At 43.0% G+C, this 19,250-nt stretch overlaps 1 long non-coding RNA gene across 1 annotated transcript in view; it reads left to right on the plus strand.

Annotated features, from left to right (window-relative positions):
• Nucleotides 1–427: 427 nt before the first annotated feature.
• Nucleotides 428–19,250, plus strand: part of LOC117872510 — a 51,614-nt gene continuing 32,791 nt past the window's right edge. Inside the window, exon 1 of the long non-coding RNA XR_004644502.1 lies at nt 428–482. This is a non-coding gene — a long non-coding RNA (uncharacterized LOC117872510). The remainder of the gene's footprint in view (nt 483–19,250) is intronic.

Below are 19,250 nucleotides of genomic sequence, written 5' to 3' on the forward strand. Positions count from 1 at the left end.
CTCCAGGTTGAATCCCCTCTAATGGAGCCATAGATTTGTTACACACCTGGCACACAGTTGTTGCTCATTTGGGCACTTCTGGCTCTGTGTTTGGAAACATGAGCAAGATCAGAGACTATAGAAGAAGTTGGCTTTAAGGATGGCTTTGGAGATGGAGAGGGAAAACACATCAGGCAAGAGATAAGGAGTTGTTCTAAGTATGAGGAGTGGCGTGAAAGAAGACAAGGCACAGGGAAAGGAAATGAAGGGGCATCTTGAGACAGGGTTGGATGAAATGAAAGCAGAGAATTAGGCTGGGGCCAGGTCATATGGGGCCTTGAATTGCAGGAGCTGGATGTGTTAAAAAGCAGAACGGCAATGAAGGAATTTGAGGAGAGGAGTGAAATGCTTGCAGCAGCAGAAGTGGGCGTAGATAAGTTTTGAATAGAATGAAATGAGACAAGGAAAGAAGCAAGGATGCCAGAGAGGTTATCGCAGCCAAGGTGAGAGACTGCCAAGAAGTGGACAAGGATTTTATAGCAGTGATGATGGGGAGGAAAGGGTAGATTTTGGTGACATTAAAGAGGAAGATGCAATGGCATTTAGTAAGATCCTAGTTATGAAGGTGAAGGAGTAAAAAATAACAGCAAGCATTGTAAGCCTAGTGACTGGGAGGATAATGAAGTGACAGACAAGGGGAGGAATGGAGAGGGATTATAAGGGAAGATGCAAAGTTCAAATGTTGACATCCTGTGCCAAATCCATCCACGAAGCCAAAGGAGTTACAACAGGAATAGGTTTAGCCCACTGGGTTTGAAATAGTGTGAGACTGTCTAGGAGAGGATAGCAGAGTGAGCTGGAGATACAAGGAAAGACATGGGAAGTCAGGTGTAGAGAGAGAATCATCACAGAGGTGGTAGTTAAAACATAACATAGTAGTATAGATACTAGGGCAATGGATGCTCTAGAAGTACTTAAGATGGACAGATATTACAAATGAATAGACTGTTCAATATCTCCTAGTTATACTCATGTTGATCAAGTGCTTGAAGCCTGAAGTTTCAAAGATCCATTGCATAATGCTAATCTCAGTTAGTATGCAGATGTTATGTTCAGTAAATAAATGGTTATTAAGCCTATGTTAATGGAAACATGCAGATGAGAGAGAGAGAAAATACATGAAGAGAGATGGACAGAGATACAAATTAAAAAGTTTACCATATTTAGTAGACACACACTGATCTGCCAAGGTACAGCTGAAAGATATAGGTCTCTCTCTCGCTTTTTAATAGTGATTTCTGTTTTCTAATAAAGTTCAAAATTGACTTCTATATGCTCTAAGGGGATATTTTTTTCCAACAAAGATATACTTTCCCCAATAATTTTATGCTCATTTTCAGCCCGCAGGCTGTTGAACAAATATATAGATGTGTCTTCATAATTCACTTGGCTGGCAAAGTTGAAAATTTCTGGCAGCCAGTAAATATTTTCTGTAGAATAGTCTCCTCCTTTCTGGAGTTTTTCAATCAGGTTTTTTTAGCTGATTGTTTTTCGGGGATGGAGAGGGTGTTGTTTCCAGGGATGTGTGTGGTTGTCTTGTTTTATTTTATTTTGTTGCTAAAAGTAGGACAATGGGGAATGTTTTTTAGAACAATGGGGAAACTTGTTAGCTGCCGAATATATGCAGTTATAATTTGTGTGTTTTAAACTATTCTCTGATGCTATTTTGGCTTTGCTATACTGTTTGGGCCCAATTCTACAAATCCTTACTCATTCAAACAGTGCTTATTCACACAATTAGTCTCATTGACTTCATTGGCACTAGTAATGTGAGGAAAGCTTTTTGGAATTGTGCCCCGCATACAGGAAACCAGTGGCTGCTATAAGACACTACTTGTGTCTCAGATTCTAAGCTCTAGTCACAATTCTCTGGTGGAGAAAACTGGTTTGAAATCCATATCTTTGATTTCTGTTCATGAACATAGGTGCCTCCGAAGCTGTACTGGCACGATTCAAAATAAAACATCAATGACAGTCTATTTTTTTAATAGCACAATCTATTTATCCAATATCAATTGCCTACAACAATGAAAATTTCAGGTTCTTATTACTTTCTGCTTCCCCTCCCACAAATGACCTCTCAATTTCCGTTGATTTCAATGGGACCTGAAGGTTGCACAGCACTCACAGGATCAGGCCCCAGAATTGTTTCAAGAGAAATAATTTTCTGTCTCCTCCTCAAATCGAGATAATCAAACTTTGTAGATCCAGAAGCTGATGCTGACAGAGCACCAAGAAGCAACTGAAAAATTCTTTAGGAATAAATGTGAGCAGCAAGGTGCTCAGTGCAAAAGAGCGACTTTATTATCTCAATCAGAACCCAGCCTGCTGTTTGCTAGTATCATGGAAACAGAGCTGTGTCGGAGAGATATCTATTTACTAGACTGCTGTCATAAAATTGATGCAGGTGACTGTGTAGGGAGAATATAAACCTTCTCTCTGGGAATCTGATCACTGTATTGTTTATGGCAGGAAAGCTGTAGCAAAGAATTTTTATTTTTGACTTCACTGATCAATAAAGACCAGGTGCAATAAACATGGTACCCTGGGCATACCATACAATGCCACAACAGCTATGGAAAATCTTTTTGTTCAGAGTGCCCAAGGTCTTAGTCAGGCTTCCATAGTGCAGAATCCAGACAGATATTATTCATTTATCTATTCACACTCCAGAATACCATCCCCCCTGGAGGCGGAGGGAGAGGAGAGTAACTAGAGTCTGTTGGTCTTTGTTGTAAAAATGGAAGACAACGAAGGAAGAATCATGTCCTGTCTGTAATGTACCAACATATAAATTAGTCACTACAGACCAAGGCTCTGTAAGATATGTGCACTACAACCTTTTAATTGAACTAATTTATGAGCTTGTTTCATGGTCCAATGCGTCAATTAGTCATAAGTTAAAGGGTTTGTTCTTTACAAGTCAGGAAAAACTCAGCTCCCACCTCTCGGTTTTGGGCTCTAGGCACAAATGGCAGGAAAGGAAATATTTTCTCTCTACTTGTTAGTGCATAATATTCCTTTCACATGTCGATGTCACTGAAGCAGACTTCACCCAATTCCTCAGCCTGCAGGCAAAACAATAACCTGTGTGCCTCTTGTAGTAAGTCAGAGAGTTAGAGTAAGGATGTGGGGTGCAGAAAGTTAAAATGCAAAATTCTAAGCTAGCCAGGAGGTGATGGTTTTCAAACTCTAGGGCATGCCCTAAAACCTCTGTGCTAAATGGAGGCAGAAATCTGTTGATCATTACATTCAAGGGACCCTAGAGAATTACTTTTTCTGCTTTTATATAACAGTTTACATTTCGCTTGTTAACTCTAGATGCTTTACAGTGTTAAATACAAGCCAGTAGATGAGAGACCTCAGAAATCACTGAAAATAGAGGTGTCATAATGACTAACACCCTAATGCAGAGGGCCTGTGGGGAAATTAAAAGGCACAACTGAAGTGGAAGAGGGCATGATTTCAAAGCGGGGTCTGGGCTCCCCTGCAATGGCCCAGATACTGTATTGCCTATATTACTCCTTTGTTAGAGGGGTAGGCCATCCATTCCTCTAACAAACAGACAGTGCCCCGGCTCCCACAGCACGGAGATCCAGGGACCCGAGTGGGCTGGGCAGCTCCCACCATCTTCAGATCCACCAGGCCCTGGCAGGAGGTTTTGGTTTTCAAACTCTGGGGCATGCCCTAAAACCTCTGTGCTTAATGGAAGGCAGAAATCGGGGGGTGGGGGGGAGAGCATGTGACCCTGGGTGTTCCCCCACGAGCCACCCCTTTTTTCCCCACCCAGTGGTTTGAGCATTGGCCTGCTAAACCCAGGGTTGTGAGTTCAATCCTTGAGGGGGCCACTTAGGGATCTGGGGCAAAATCAGTACTTGGCAGGGGGCTGGACTCAATGACCTTTCAAGGTCCCTTCCAGTTCTAGGAGATAGATACTCCACTTGCCCTGTCTGTAAGGAGAGGAGCAGTCATGAAGCAGAAAGTGACATGCTCACTTTCCATCTAAATTACATTAAAACAATGTAATATCGGCTGTTAAGAAGGCAATCCTGTTCTAATAGTACCCACTAGATAAAGAATGAGATCTTAAGATGTTTGAAGAAAATTTTGATAGCATTCTGTCTGCCAAGGACAACAGTTGTGGTTGTGAAATCTACTTCTTTATTGTTTTGTCTTTATGGTCCCCACTTCTCTATTGTTTATCTGTATGGTCTCTGTCTGGTTCTTTGGTTGTTTCTGTCTGTGACATAACTAATGTTGCAAGATTTAAATCAACTAAGGTGGTGGGGTCTGATTGGATAAAGAATTATTTCGCAATATGCTAAGATTGGACAAAGAATTATATTGTAATATTTTAGTAAAATTATTGGTTAAGGGATAGCTAAGCAGGACTCAAGTTTCATGATATAAACTGAGGTCCAAGAAAGAGACCAGCTGGGAAAGGAAGGAGAAGGAGAACTCGCCTCCAAGACACAGCCCAAGATCAGAGCTGCTAGAATCCTATGCTTGACCATGACATGCAGCAACTAGAACCCAGATGAGACCAACCTTGCCTGGCCAACAGGGAAAGTCTGCCTGCATGATCAGAATTGGTGAGCATAGGGTTGTAAGCTTAGTGTGTGTATTCTCCTTGGTGATTGTTAATAAATAGAGGTTAAGGATATTACTGTATAAGGCTCTTTCACTGGTAAAAGGTCCTGCAAATCCACAGAAGAGTACGCCCTGGGAACTTTGTGAGAGTGGGTGCCCTAGAGTGTGCGGGTAACAAATTTGGTGGGGAATGCAGGCAACCTAGGGTCATTTAAACCAAATTGATCTAGCCTGACAAAATAATAGCAGCAGAATACTGGTGCCATTTTGTCAAAAAGGGTTACTGCCTGCTTGGCAAAATGTCCACCCTGAAACAACATGTGGAAAAGAAAACAAAAGGAAAGGGACCAGGATGAGTAGGGGTTAGCTGAAGAACTCACCGTCCTTGCTAAATGGATAGTAGGACAAGGTCCATGCCCACGAGGCAAGCTTCTTTCCAGGGGAGGGATTCCCTTGAGTCTGCTTGTAAGAGATGTGAAGCATTCTGTAAGTACGTGAAGCCAAAACCAAAGAAAAAGGACTGTAAAAGCAGCAGCTGCCTGGGCATTATGGAAAGCTGTCACTAATCTCTCCAGCCCAGTAGCACCTCAGGAGAGGCAATTGTAGGATTACAAATTGGAGTTGGAAATAGTTAAGGATAATTTGGCTCAGTATAAGGCATCTCAGTGTGCCAGTGGAGCTTCAGCATTACAGAATGCAACAGCTTTACAGGCGAAAAAAAGAGTGAGAGAACTGAACCTAGAAAACCTGATTGGGGGAAGTAGCCACATTGCAAATGAAGCTGGGGCATGCTAAGGCAGCTGCCAGAATAGTTTTACACGAAAATAAGGATCCGGCCCAGACAAACAGCAACAATACAGTCTAAAGGCAGCAAACAGAGAAACTAGAAAACATGTTGGGAATCCAGAGGGGCATAGTAGCAGGAGTAAGAGGAGGAGTAAATGTGGGCACCAGGGATACAGATACCTGGGACAATATTTGGAAGGGAGATAGTTGGATCGATCCCAAACAGAGAGCTCTTTGATGGTCATGCCCAACCAATGCTTTTCCTGAAGGGCCCTATGCCCCTGTAAAAAGGGAATTGCAGGATTTGAAATTAAAGGTGCAACAATTCAATCCTGTGGCTCCAGTTACCATTAGGGGGGGTAACAAAAACAGAATCTGACCCAAATAATGCACCACAAGAAAGAGAAACAAGGCAAAGTATTACAGAGAGTTCCAAGTTTACCCAAGAGCAGGTATGAGCAACTGCTCAGTTATTGGGACCCCTAGATAGGGATGTGGGTCTGGACTGGATGGTGAAGGTGTTGGTGCAATCCGAGTGGAGGCTGGCAGACTGAGGTTTTAGCCCAAGCATGTATTAATGCTTCAGACTGGGCCCTGAAGAGCAGTTAGATGTGAATGGTGTTCTTGCTAGAGGATGAGAAGTAATTAAGGCAGTGATGTCGGCCCAACAATTGGGGAAGTTTTTTTATGTAGCAGAACAGGGCAGGCCCCTGTGAGCCCCTGGAGTTTTATCTTATTAAAAAGGAGGTACTGGCCATGGCTGCTGGGGTTCTGCCAACGGTATTTGGGAACCCCACCCTCCCCGATTTTAATACATTAGCTTCTAAGACTGCATTGTTAGACGGTTTGAATTCAAAAAGGAAGGTGATTTCAGGATCCATAGATCCAGCTAGGAGGGACCGCGAGTTAAAACAGGACATTTTTTGAGTGATTAGTTTTTTGAGACACACAGGGATGAGCAGGGAAAGGAAATAAGGATAGAAGAATGCAACCTGTCCAGGGCCCCCGGCCAAAAAGGGCCCGATGCATTCTGGCACGTTACAAGAAGAAGACGGGGAGGTGCAATGGGCAGCAGAGGAGCAAAAGGAAGAAATGGATATGAGTATCAGATGCAGAAGAGAGGATATATGGCTGAAAATGGAAAAGGTACATTGAGAATGGAGGCATGGAGGAAACTCATGATGGGAGGAGAACTAAAAGAGAAATGGGATGGGAAGCCCACAGGTGAGTCACTGTAGAGGGTTGTCCAGTTAGAGAAGCAAGAGGAATTGACTGATGGGGCTCCTGTAACTCCTATAATGGGCCCCGAACCGTTGGCATCACCCTGATAGGGGTGCCCGCTTCCCCAGACTCCCATTGAGGTAGTGGCCCAACTTCAGTATGACAAATAGGAGAGTCCCATTCTAGGGGCAATAATGGGGAGATTGAGAAAACAAACATGCCCCGCTATGTTAACTGACACCGGTGTATCAGTATGTGTGCTTGGAGAGGAGGAGGTTACTCACCCTGTGCAGTAACTGACGTTCTTCGAGAGATGTCCCTGTGGGTGCTCCACTCCAGGTGTTGGTACGTCCCTGCGCCTTTGCTGAGATTTTTGTAGCAGTACTCGTATCGGCCACGCATGCGCAGAGGCTGCCCCCCCCCGCTGTGAGTCTAGGATAATAGTGCGCATGCGTGGCCAGTCTCCTCAGTTCCTTCTCTACAATGGAGGCTACCCCAACTCCAAAGTAGAGGGGAGGAGCGTGGGTAGTGGAGCACTCACAGGGACACCCATCTCGAAGAACGTCAGTTACTGCACAGGGTGAGTAACCTCCTCTTCTTTGAGAGAGATGTTCCTGTGGGTGCTCCACTCCAGGTGACTTAAAAGCAGTGTGTCTCAAGGAGGTAGGGACTTCGGATCTGATAGGAATGCCATAGATATACATTTGGGCAGGGTTGTACTATCAGAGAGAGGGCCTTGAGTAAGGGCATAGTGTTTAACAAATGTGTGTTCACAGGACCACGTGGCTGCTTTACAGATATCAGCCAGGGGAACTTTGCCTAAGAATGCTACAGAGGCAGCCAGAGATCTAGTGGAGTGCATTCTGATGCCGTCTGGAGGTCGTAACCTTCTTCATCTGATAGCACAGCCGGATGCACTGAGAAATCCAGTTTGAAAGTCTCTGGGTAGAAATAGGAGTACCTTTGGAACGCTCCACGATGGAGACAAAAAGTCTAGAAGAGTTTCTAAAAGGTTTGGTTCTATCCAAATAGAAGAACAAGGCCCTGCGTACATCTAATGTATGCATTGTGGCTTCGAACGAGTTCGCATGTGGTTTCAGAAAAAAGGTTGGTAGGTGTATCGGCTCATTAATGTGGAATGACGAATGCACCTTTGGAAGAAATTTGGGGTGTAATCTGAGGGTAGCCTTGTCTTTGAAAAATAGCGTATATGGTGGGTCTGCCATAAGAGCTGCTATTTCTCCTGCCCGTCTGGTGGAGGTAATTGCCACTAAAAATGCTGTTTTCATCGAAAGGTGTAAAAGGGAGCACGTGGCCAGGGGTTCAAATAGTTGTTGAGTTAGGCAAGATAGTACTAAATGAAGGTCCCACGGGGTGGTAGGTGGTTTAATGTCTGGGTATAGGGCTTGGAGTCCCTGGAGGAAACGCTTGGTGATTGGATGAGCAAAAACAGAAGCATCATCAATTTTGTCATGAAAAGTTGTAATAGCAGCTAAATGGACTCTGATGGAGCTGAAAGAAAGGCCGGATCGCTTAAGGTCCAATAGATAGTCAAGTATGAACCAGAGAGATACCGATGTGGGACAAAGTTGTTTAGCTGAACACCAATGTGTGAATTGTTTCCACTTTCGTAGATAGGTGGTGCGAGTAGATTGTGTTCTGCTATGTAGGAGCACTCTTTGAACTTGTTCAAAGCAATCTAGTTCGCTTTGGGAGAACCATGTAGGAACCAGGCTTTGAGGTGAAGCATGGACATGTTGGGGTGGAGAAATCAGCCGTGTTGTTGTGATAGGAGGTTCGGGATGAGAGGCAACGAGATTGGTGGTCGAATCGACATTCTGGTGAGGAACAGAAACCATGGTTTTCTGGGCCACAACGGGGCAATTAGGATCACCTTGGCACGGTCTGTTCATATTTTTTATCAGGACCCTGTTGAGAACCGGTATCTATACCCCTGGGCTTCTATACCAACATTGCCTTCATAAGGATTACCCCAGGGGTATAGCTTGTTCACAAAGGACAGGCAGAGAAAAAGGAGGTCTTCCATTATACATCAAGTATATATGCTCTTGATCTGGAGTCCACGGGGAGGTGAGATGAAGACCAGTTGAAAGTCTGTGGGTGAAGAAAAAAAGAGGAAAACACACCTGGGGAGATGTCATGATAGGGATCTAATATAGACCACTAAATCAGAAGGGGGATGTGAATGAGGCATTTTTAGAACCAACCAATATCCAAAAAAATACAAGATCTGATAGTAACTGGGGACTTTAACTACCCATATCTCTATTTGAAAAATAACATTGCAAAACACATTGTCCAGTAAGTTCTAGAAATGTATTGGGGACAATTTTTTTGTTTTGGAAAGTGGAGGAAGTAACCAAGGGGGTCAGACAGGCATATAATGACAAAATCAGAATGGCTAAAGCACAGACACAAGTTATGCCTAGCAAGATGCATGAAAGGCAATAAGAAGAGGTTCTTTAAATGCTTTAAGATCAAGAGAAAGACAAAGGAAAGTGTAGATCCTCTAAACAGCCAAAAAGGAGACCTAATAACTGATGACATTGATAAGGCTGAGGTTTGCAATGCCTATTTTGCTTCAGTCTTCACTAAAAAGGTAAATGGCTTCCAGATAGTTAATTAATATGAACAACAAAGAGGAAGGGATGCAGGCCAAAATAGATGAAAGAATAGGTGAAAGAGTAGTTAGATAAGTTAGATGTATTCAAATTGACAGGGCCTGATGAAAAGCACCCTAGGGTAGTTAAGGAACTTGCTGAAACAATTTTGGAACCATTAAGCAATTATCTTTGAGAACTCATGGAGACCGGGTGAGGTCTCAGAGGACTGGAGAAGAGCAAACATAGTGCCTATCTTTAGAAAGCAGAACAAAGATGACCCAGGGAATTATACACCTGTCAGCCTAAGTTCGATACCAGGAAAGATATTGGAACATGTTATTAAACAATCAATTTGTAAGCACCTAGAGGATAATGGAATTATAAGTAATAGCCAAAATAGATTAGTCAAGAACAAGTCATGCCAAACCAACCTAATTTCTTTTCTTTGCTTAGTCAATGAGTGCAGAAGAAGCACACAATATAGCTTGAATTTAGTAAGGCTTTTGATATAGTCCCACGGCATTCTCATAAGCACACTAGGGAAATGTGGTCTTGACGAAATTACTATAATGTTAGTGCACAACAGCTTGAAAGACCATATTCAAAGAGTAGTTATCAATGGTTCACTGTCAAACTAAAAGGACATATCTAGTGTGGTCCCACAGGGGTCAGTCCTGGGTCTGATACCATTCAATACCTGGGTCTGGTACCGTTGTCATTAATGGACTTGTATGCTGGAATGGAGCGTATGCTTATAAAATTTATGGATGACACCAAGCTTGGAGGCATTGTTATCCTTTGGATGCCAGGACACCTTGACAAATTGGTGTCTCCTTACCTAGGGAGGGAGGCTAATGGACTTGTGAAGTGCTGGCCCCAAACTATTGTCTAAAAGTACCGTGCAACTGTTGTATGACAGAGGATGAACTGTTTGAACTGGCCTGATGAGTAAAGATAGAGGCATCTAATTTTACCCCTCAAGGAAATGAAGAGCTGATTCTCTGATACTGCTACATTATAATTATACAGGAAAATGTATTCTAAGAGAAAAGCCAACTGGGCACATAGACTTAAATATTGCATTTCTGTTCATATGTAGTGGTACAGCCCAGGAGAACTTTATGGTAGTGAGAGCCCAATGGAAAAATAAATCTCAACCATATGTACTGGTTTTTGTTTGTTTGTTTTAAAGCACCAGTCTAATTCCTTGTCATCTGTAAACTGGAATAGTTTACAAAGTAAACATTTTTATGTCTGCAAAGAGAATTTTGAGCCTGTCCTACACAATTTGGTTTCCTAGGGAAGATGATATGTTCGTTGCCCTAGGAGCTTCTACTTTTAGTTTGCCATTCAGAGGTATTTCACTATGATTAAAAAGAGGCCTTATAATGCAAATAAAAATACAGGTTCTTCCTTCTTATTGGTACATGTTGGCTTATTTCATTTCCTTGAGTACCTTACCAGTCCTATATTGTGCTGAGTTTATGCAATGCTAACAGAGCCAACCAGTTTCTGTTTGGTGGAAAGCATTAGATGAGATGCCCATTTAGTCTTTTAGCCATCTGATGACAGCTCATGTCTATCTGCTTCTCAAGCAGTATACCCCAAAGCAGTCTATCTTTGGAGGACAGCAAAGAGGCAGAAGACCATCAGGTAATTCTTTGTGCCTTGTGCACAGTACAGTTGCACACTGCTGAAACAAGATCATTTATCCATAAGTTCAAACCACCCCTCCCTGAACCACAGGAACTGAATATGAAGGCCAAGAAGAACCTGCTGTTGCTCACATGCTCCTCTTTTTGTTGTCAAATTCAGTGAAACTTAGTATTCAACTCATAGGTTGGGGTTGACTGAGAGTTAAGCATCCTAGCCCAACCTGTATTACCAAATGAAAGGCTGGAAAATGTATCATTCTTCAGAAGATCAGAGCTGTAACTAGATATTTTAGCACCCGGGGCGAGCAATCATATTTGCACCTTCTAGAGGCAATGTTTGGGCGGGCACATGTGCTCCCCCAAGCTTTCTGCCTTCCATTAAGCACAGAGGTTTTAGGGCTCATCCCACATTTGAAAACTGTCGCCTCCTACTAGGAGCCAGCGATAAAAGCTGGTGGGAGCTGCCCAGGCGCCTGGCTCTCAATGCTGTCAGGCTGCCTGTCAGCTCTCCCTGTCCTGCTCCCTGAGCCTTGCCCCCTTGCATGGCCGGACATGCCCCAGGCAGGGCTGGCTGCATAGTTCCCAGCTGCGACCTGGATGGGCTCTTGCCTCTCCCCTGAAGGATCCCTATCCCGCTGGCAATGCCCACCGCAAGCCGGGCCCTGGCCACAGAGCCCAACTGCCATGAGATGCTCCCTGAGGAATTTGTTGCCACTACAGAGTAGCAGCAGAGCCAGGAGCACCAGGGGAGCAGCAAGTGAGTGCCTCAGGGAGCATCTTCTGACAGTCAGGTTCCGGAGGCAGGGGCCAGCTCCAGGGAGCATCACCAGCTGGTGCCAGGTTCCTGCAGGGAAGAGGCAAGAGTGTGCCGGGGCACATCTCAGGGCTATGCCTGCCACCCGCCCAGCCCGGGAAGCACCTGTCCGTGCTGAAGTGACCTGGTTCAAGGAGCAGGACATGGAGGGCTGCCAGACAGATAGCTCCCCTGCTCCCACAGCATGGAGAGACAGGGGACTGAGTGGGCCGGGTTGCTTCCATCAGCTTCAGATTCACCAGCTCTTGGCAGGAGGCGATGGTTTCAAACTGTGGGGCATGCCCTAAGCCTCTGTGCTGAATGGAAGGCAGAAATTGGGGTAGGGGCATGTGACCCCATGTGTCTCCCCCCCCCCCCCGCCCCGACACTCCTTTTCTCTTTCCCCAGCAGCCCTGCCCTGGTTACAGCCCAGAAAAAAAGAATTAAGGCCAAATTTTTTAGAAATGTCCACTAATTTTGTTTGGTTTTGGCCTCTGTGACACCTCCCAGAGGTACCCACGGTTGTGAGGCACCTTGCTACCACTACACGCAGTGTGCGATGATCTTATCTGTTCCTACCACAGGTCAGCCCCCTGATGCTCCCAGCCACAGGCAACGCAACCGTTCCCCCTACCACCCCAGTTGAGCTCCACTCTCGCTCCTGCAAGCTAGCGATAGGCACACTCCAACCCCCAAGGCCTCCGAGTATCCCCTGCGGTGTCCAGTCCCCTAACAACTGGACACTCACAGAATTACCAGACCCACTGTTCCCAAAGGAACAGTTTACCACAGCTTACTAATTACACCTTAGAACACAGCACGGCTGAAAACACAGCCCTTCCATTGCTTTACAGAGAAGGCAAATATAAGTTCATTTAAGAAAGAACAGAGATAGAGACGATAGCAAACAGAAATATTGGTACTAAGGAGTTACATATAAAATACAATCGTAACACACATCCTAGAGACTAAACTTAATGTACAAGATGCCATCTTGTGTAATAACATCCTGCGTACCCAAAAGTCCTTCTCACGGTGTTCTTCAACCATGATAGCTGTCAATCTCCTTTCCTGAGACCAAGCCCATTGGCAGGCTGTCTCCCTAGATAAAGGAGGCCAGTGCCTCTGTCTATACCTCTAGATACATTAGACCAACCCTTTGTTCTTTACTTGTCAGCAGGTCCTCTGCTATTTACCTCTCCCTCTTCCTCTCTTGAAGTCCCTGCAATCTCTTCATTAGCATTTGACTCAGTATGCAAACAGACTCCCATTGGGGAACACAATGGTCACCTAGGGCAGGGGTTCTCAAACTGAGGGTCATGATACCTCAGGGGGTCACGAGGTTCTTATGTGGGGGTCGCAAGCTGTCAGCCTCCACCCCCAAACCCCACTTCACCTCCAGCATTTAAAAAATATTTAACACTGTTATAAAAGTGTTTTTAATTTATAAGTGGGATTGAACTCAGAGGCTTGCTGTGTGAAAGGGATCATCAATACAAAAGTCTGAGAACCACTCACCTAGGGAGAGAAGTGTCTTCAACCTCCTGTGTGTTGGAACCTGCCTTAAGGCATGCTACCTTGGGTGACGACCTGCCTTTAATTACAAGGCCCTGAGAACATAATTTAATATATATTAGGGCTGTCGATTAATTGCAGTTAACTCATGTGATTAACTCAAAAAAATTAATGATTTAAAAAATTAATCGCAATTAATCGCAGTTTTAATCGCACTGTTAAACAATAGAATACCAATTGAAATTTATTAAATATTTTGGATATTTTTCTACATTTTCATATATATTGTATTCTGTGTTGTAATTGAAATCAAAGTGTATTTTTATTACAAATATTTGCACTGTAAAAATGATAAACTAAAGATAGTATTTTTCAGCTCACCTCATACAAGTACTGTAGTGCAATTTCTTTATCGAGAAAGTGCAACTTACAAATGTAGATTTTTTTTGTTACATAACTGCACTTACAAACAAAACAATGAAAAACTTCAGAGCGCACATGTCAGCTCAGGCCTACTTCTTGTTCAGCCAATCGCTAAGACAAACAAGTTTGTTTACATTTACAGGAGATAATGCTGCCCTCTTCTTATTTACAAAGTCACCAGAAAGTGAGAACAGGCATTTGCATGGCACTTTTGTAACCAGCATTGGAAGATATTTACATGCCAGATATGCTAAACATTCGTATGCCCCTTCATGCTTCGGCCACCATTCCAGAAGACATGTTTCCATGCTGATGACGCTCATTAAAAAAATAATGCGTTAATTTGTGATTGAACTCCTTGAGGGAGAATTATATGTCCCCTGCTCTGTTTTACCCACCTTCTGCCATATATTCCATGTTATAGCAGTCTCGGATGATGACCCAGCACATTGTTCATTTTAAGAACACTTTCACTGCAGATTTAACAAAATGCAGAGAAAGTACTAATGTGAGATTTCTAAAGATAGCTACAGTACTGGACCCAAGGTTTAAGAATCTGAAGTGCCTTCCAAAATCTGAGAGGTATGAGGTGTGGAGCATGCTTTCAGAAGTCTTCAAAAGAGCAACACTCTGATGCGGAAACTACAGAACCTGAACCACCAAAAAACCTTCTGCTGGTGGCATCTGACTCAGATAATGAAAATGAACATACATCGGTCCGCACGCCTTTGGATTGTTATCGAGCAGAACCAGTCATCTGCTTGGACGCTTGTCTCCTGGAATGGTGGTTGAAGCATGAAGGGACATATCAATCTTTAGTGCATCTGGCACATAAATATCTTGCGATGCTGGCTACAACTGTGCCATGAGAAAGCCTGTTCTCACTTTCAGGTAACATTATTAACAAGAAGAGGGCAGCATTATCTCCTGCAAATGAAAACAAACTTGTTTGTCTGAGCGATTGGGTGAACAAGAAGTAGGACTGAGTGCACTTGCAGACTCTAAAATTTTACATTGTTTTATTTTTGAATGCAAGGTTGTTGTTTTTTACATAATTCTGCATTTAAGTTCAACTTTCACGATAAAGAGATTGCACCACAGTACTTGTATTAGGTAAATTGAAAAATACTATTCTTTTTTACAGTGCAAATATTTGTAATAAAAAATAAATATAAAGTGAGCACTGTACACTTTGAATTCTGTGTTGTAATTGAAATCAATATATTTGAAAATGTAGAAAACATCCAAAAATATTTAAATAAATGGTATTATTAACAGTGCGATTACTCACAATTAGTTTTTTTTTTTTTTAAATCACTTGACAGGCTATAAATATATATTACACACACATACACACACCTCCATACATATTGTTCACACAGACATTTCAAAAAGATAACTATCACTAGTGCAGTTCTTTGGTGAACTACAATATAAATACCAGAGCCAGGGAATCCTCGTACATTTTATGGGCCCCTTTGCTCTCTGTCAGTTGGCATTAAGGGAAGACCCCAAGAACTGGTCACAAGGTCTTATCTGATACAAATAAACCCTGATTTTCAGTCAGTGGAAGTGTGTGGGCTCATTCATATACTCTATAAAAGGTTCAGCCTAGGTCAGTGGAAAAACATGCACAACTATTCATTTTAAAAATGTTAGTTGCTCGGGGATGGTATGAAGGTCTGACCACCACCAACTCTTAGATCTTTTGAGATCTGTGGCCATCCACAAATGTATCGCTTTAAGTGATCTGTGCAAACAGGCAACTGTTTAGCAAGCAAGATAGTGTAGCAGTAGAATACCAAGCTGTCTTCTAGGAGACTTCCCCTTTGTAAGTGGAGACATCACAGATTGGTCCTGCTTCTGGGGATTGGTTCTGCTTTGAGCAGGGGTTAGACTAGATGACCTCCTGAGGTCCCTTCCAACCCTGTGATTCTATGATTTTGTTTCAAGATTTACCTGGGTTATCTGCTAGTATGGATCCCCAAAGAGGAATTGATTTGTATATTTAAAGGCCAGAAGGGACCATTCAGTCCGATTTCTTGTGTAACACAGACCATAGAATTTCATTTCACCAAGCAATTCCTGCATAAGCCCAAAACATCTGGTTGAGCTAGCGCATAGCTTTGAGAAAAATATCCAATCTTGATTTAAAGACTTAAAGTGATGGAGAATCCACCACACCCCAAAGTCATTGTTCCAGTGATCAGTTCCTCTCGCGGTTACAAGCTTTGCAACTTATTTCTAGTTTGAATTTATCTAGATTCATCCTTTAGCTATTGAATATTGTTATCCCTTTGTCTGCTAGACTGAAGAGCCCTCTGCTATCAGAAATCTTCTCCCTTTGTAGGTACTTACAGACCATGATCTAGTCATCTCCTAACCTTCTCTTGGCTAAATTAAATGAATTGAGCTGCTTTAGTGCCTTCAATAAATGGTTATGAAGCCTACGCTAAAGCAGACATGCAGATGAGATAGAAAAAAAATACAGGAAGAGAGATGGGCAGAGATACAAATTAAAAAGTTTACCATATTTAATAGTCACACACTGATCTGCCAAGCTGCAGTTGAAAGATATAGGTCTCTCTTTTTAATAGCTGTTCCTATTTTCTAATCAAGTTCATGACTGACCTCTATATGCTCTAAGGGATTTTTTTCCCCCAAGATATACTTTCTCCAATAATTTTATGCTCATTTTCAACCCTCAGGCTGTTGAACAAATATACAGGTGCCTCTTCATAATTCACTTCGCTGGCAAAGTTGGAAATTTCTGGCAGCCAATAAATATTTTCTGTAGAATAGTTTCCATCTTTCTGGATTTTTTCAACCAGGTTTTGTTTAGCTGGTTGGTTTTCGGGGATGGAGGGGGGTGTTGTTTCCAGGGATGTGTGTGGTTGTTTTGTTTTATTTTATGTTGTTACTAAAAGTAGGAAAGGAACAAAAGTTTGGTTTTTAGGACAGTGGGGAAACTTCTTAGCTGCCTAATATATGCTGATACCATTTGTGTGTTTTAAACTATTCTCCGACACAGTTTTGGCTCTGCAGTATTGTTGGGGCCCAATTCTACAAATCCTTACTTATGCAAACAGTGCTTGTTCACACAGTTAGTCTAATCAACTTAATTGGGACTAGTAATGTGAGGAAGGGTTTTTGGAATTGTGCCCCATATATAGGAAACCAGTGGCTTCTATAAGACTCTACTTGTGTCTCAGATTGTGTAAGCTCTGACCACAATTTAAGCAGAGGTGGAGAAAATTGGTTTGAAATCCATACTTTATATTTCTGTTCATGAACATATGCTCCTCCTAAGCTGTACTGGCCTGATTCAAAATAAAACAAAATGATAATATTTTTAATAGCACACTATACTTAACTGATATCAATTGCCCACAGCAATTAAATTTTCAGGTTATTACTACTTTCCGCTTCCCCTCCTGCAAATGACCTCTCAAATTTCCATCGATTTCAAAGGGAGCTGAATGTTGCACAGCACTCACAGGATCAGGCCCCAGAATTGTATCAAGAGAGAAATAATTTTCTATCTCCTCCTCAAATAGAGATGTTTTGATGTGAATAATCAAACTTTTGGCATCAGCTTCTGGATCTACACAGAGCAACCACCAGCAGCTAAAAGAAATTCTTTAGGAATAAATGTGAGCAACAAGGTGGTCAGTGCAAAAAGGCTACTTCAGACAGAACCCAGCCTTCTGTTTGCTAGTATCATGGAAACAGAGCTGTGTCAGATAGATATCTATTTACTAGACTGCTGTCATAAAATTGATGCAGGTGACTGTGTAGGGAGAATATAAACCTTCTCTCTGGGAATCTGATCACTGTATTGTTTATGGCAGGACAGCTGTAGCAAAGAATTTTTATTTTTGACTTCACTGATCAATAAAGGCCAGGTGCAATAAACACGGTACCCTGGGCATACGAAAGAAGGCCATATCAGTTATGGAAAATTTTTTTGTTCAGAGTGCCCAAAGCCTCAGTTAGGCTTCCACAGTGCAGAATCCAGACAGATATTCTGGATATTCATTTATCTATTCACACTCCAGAGGAACCTCACCCTGGATGGGGAGGGAGAGGGAGAATAACTCGAGTCTGCTGGTGCTTGTAAAACTGGAAGAAGATGAAGGAGGAATCATCTGCTGTCTATATGTACCAACCTATAAATTAGCCACTACAGGCCAAGGCTCTTTAAGATATTTGTACTACAACCTTTTAAGTGGACTAATTTATGAGTTTGTTGCATGGCCTAATGTGTCAGTTAATCTTAACTTAAAGGTCCCTCAGCAAAGGCTCTTAAGCAAAGTAAGCTTTCATGGGATAAGAAGGAAGGGTCCTATCATGGATCAATAACTGGTTATAAGATGGGAAGCAATGAGTAGGAATAAATGGTCAGTTTTCAGAATAGAGGCACGTAAATAGTAGTGTCCCACAGAGGTCTGTACTAGGACCACTACTGTTCAACATATTCATAAATGATCTGTAAAAAGGGGTAGACAGTGAGATGGCAAAATTTGCAGAGGATACAAAAACTACTTAAGACAATTAAGTCAAAAGCAGATTGCAAAGATTACAAAGGGACCTCACAAAACTGGGTTACTAAGCAACAAAATGGCAGATGAAATTCAATGCTGACAAGGGTCGGCCTCAGGAAAAATGGTACCCTGGGTGAACTTGTATTTTGGTACCCCACCATCACCCCTAACCTCCCCACCAGCTCCCAGGGCTCCCCACCCTCCCATCACCCCTGGCCCCCCTCAAGCTCCCACCTCCCACCCACCCCCATCACCTCTGGGCCGCGCTGCCTCCCCACAGTGCTTAATTTGTATTGAAAGAGGTACCAGAGCTCAGCCCAGGCACAAATTGAGCACTGGCTGGGCAACCTGATAGCAGCGGCTGCTGGCCGGGCACCCAATTCTGAAGGCAATGCCACTGCCAACAGCAGCGCAGAAGTAAGGGTGGTATGGTATAAGGTGTATTGCCACCCTTTTTTGCCTGGCACTCAGTCTGCGGCTTAAGGCAGGCTTTGCATTGTCATACGGGGGCTGCATCTTGCCAGAGTCCACGGTGCTCCCACAGACCTCTGGCCACTTCCAGTTCACCAGGAGCACCATTTCAGACTTTGGTGGGGTGGGGCAAGTTTAACTATGATTCATAGATTCTAGGACTGGAAGGGACCTCGAGAGGTCATCGAGTCCAGTCCCCTGCCCTCATGGCAGGACCAAATACTGTCTAGACCATCCCTGATAGACATTTATCTAACCTACTCTTAAATATCTCCAGAGACGGAGATTCCACAACCTCCCTAGGCAATTTATTCCAGTGTTTAACCACCCTGACAGTTAGGAACTTTTTCCTAATCTCCAGCCTAAACCTCCCTTGCTGCAGTTTAAGCCCATTGCTTCTTTTTCTATCCTTCGAGGCTAAGGTGAACAAATTTTCTCCCTCCTCCTTATGACACCCATTTAGATACCTGAAAACTGCTATCATGTCCCCTCTCCGTCTTCTCTTTTCCAAACTAAACAAACCCAATTCTTTCAGCCTTCCTTCATAGGTCATGTTCTCAAGACCTTTAATCATTCTTGTTGCTCTTCT

The sequence above is a fragment of the Trachemys scripta genome, chromosome 2, assembly GCF_013100865.1.
Source record: "Trachemys scripta elegans isolate TJP31775 chromosome 2, CAS_Tse_1.0, whole genome shotgun sequence".
In the NCBI taxonomy this organism is placed as follows: domain Eukaryota; kingdom Metazoa; phylum Chordata; order Testudines; family Emydidae; genus Trachemys; species Trachemys scripta.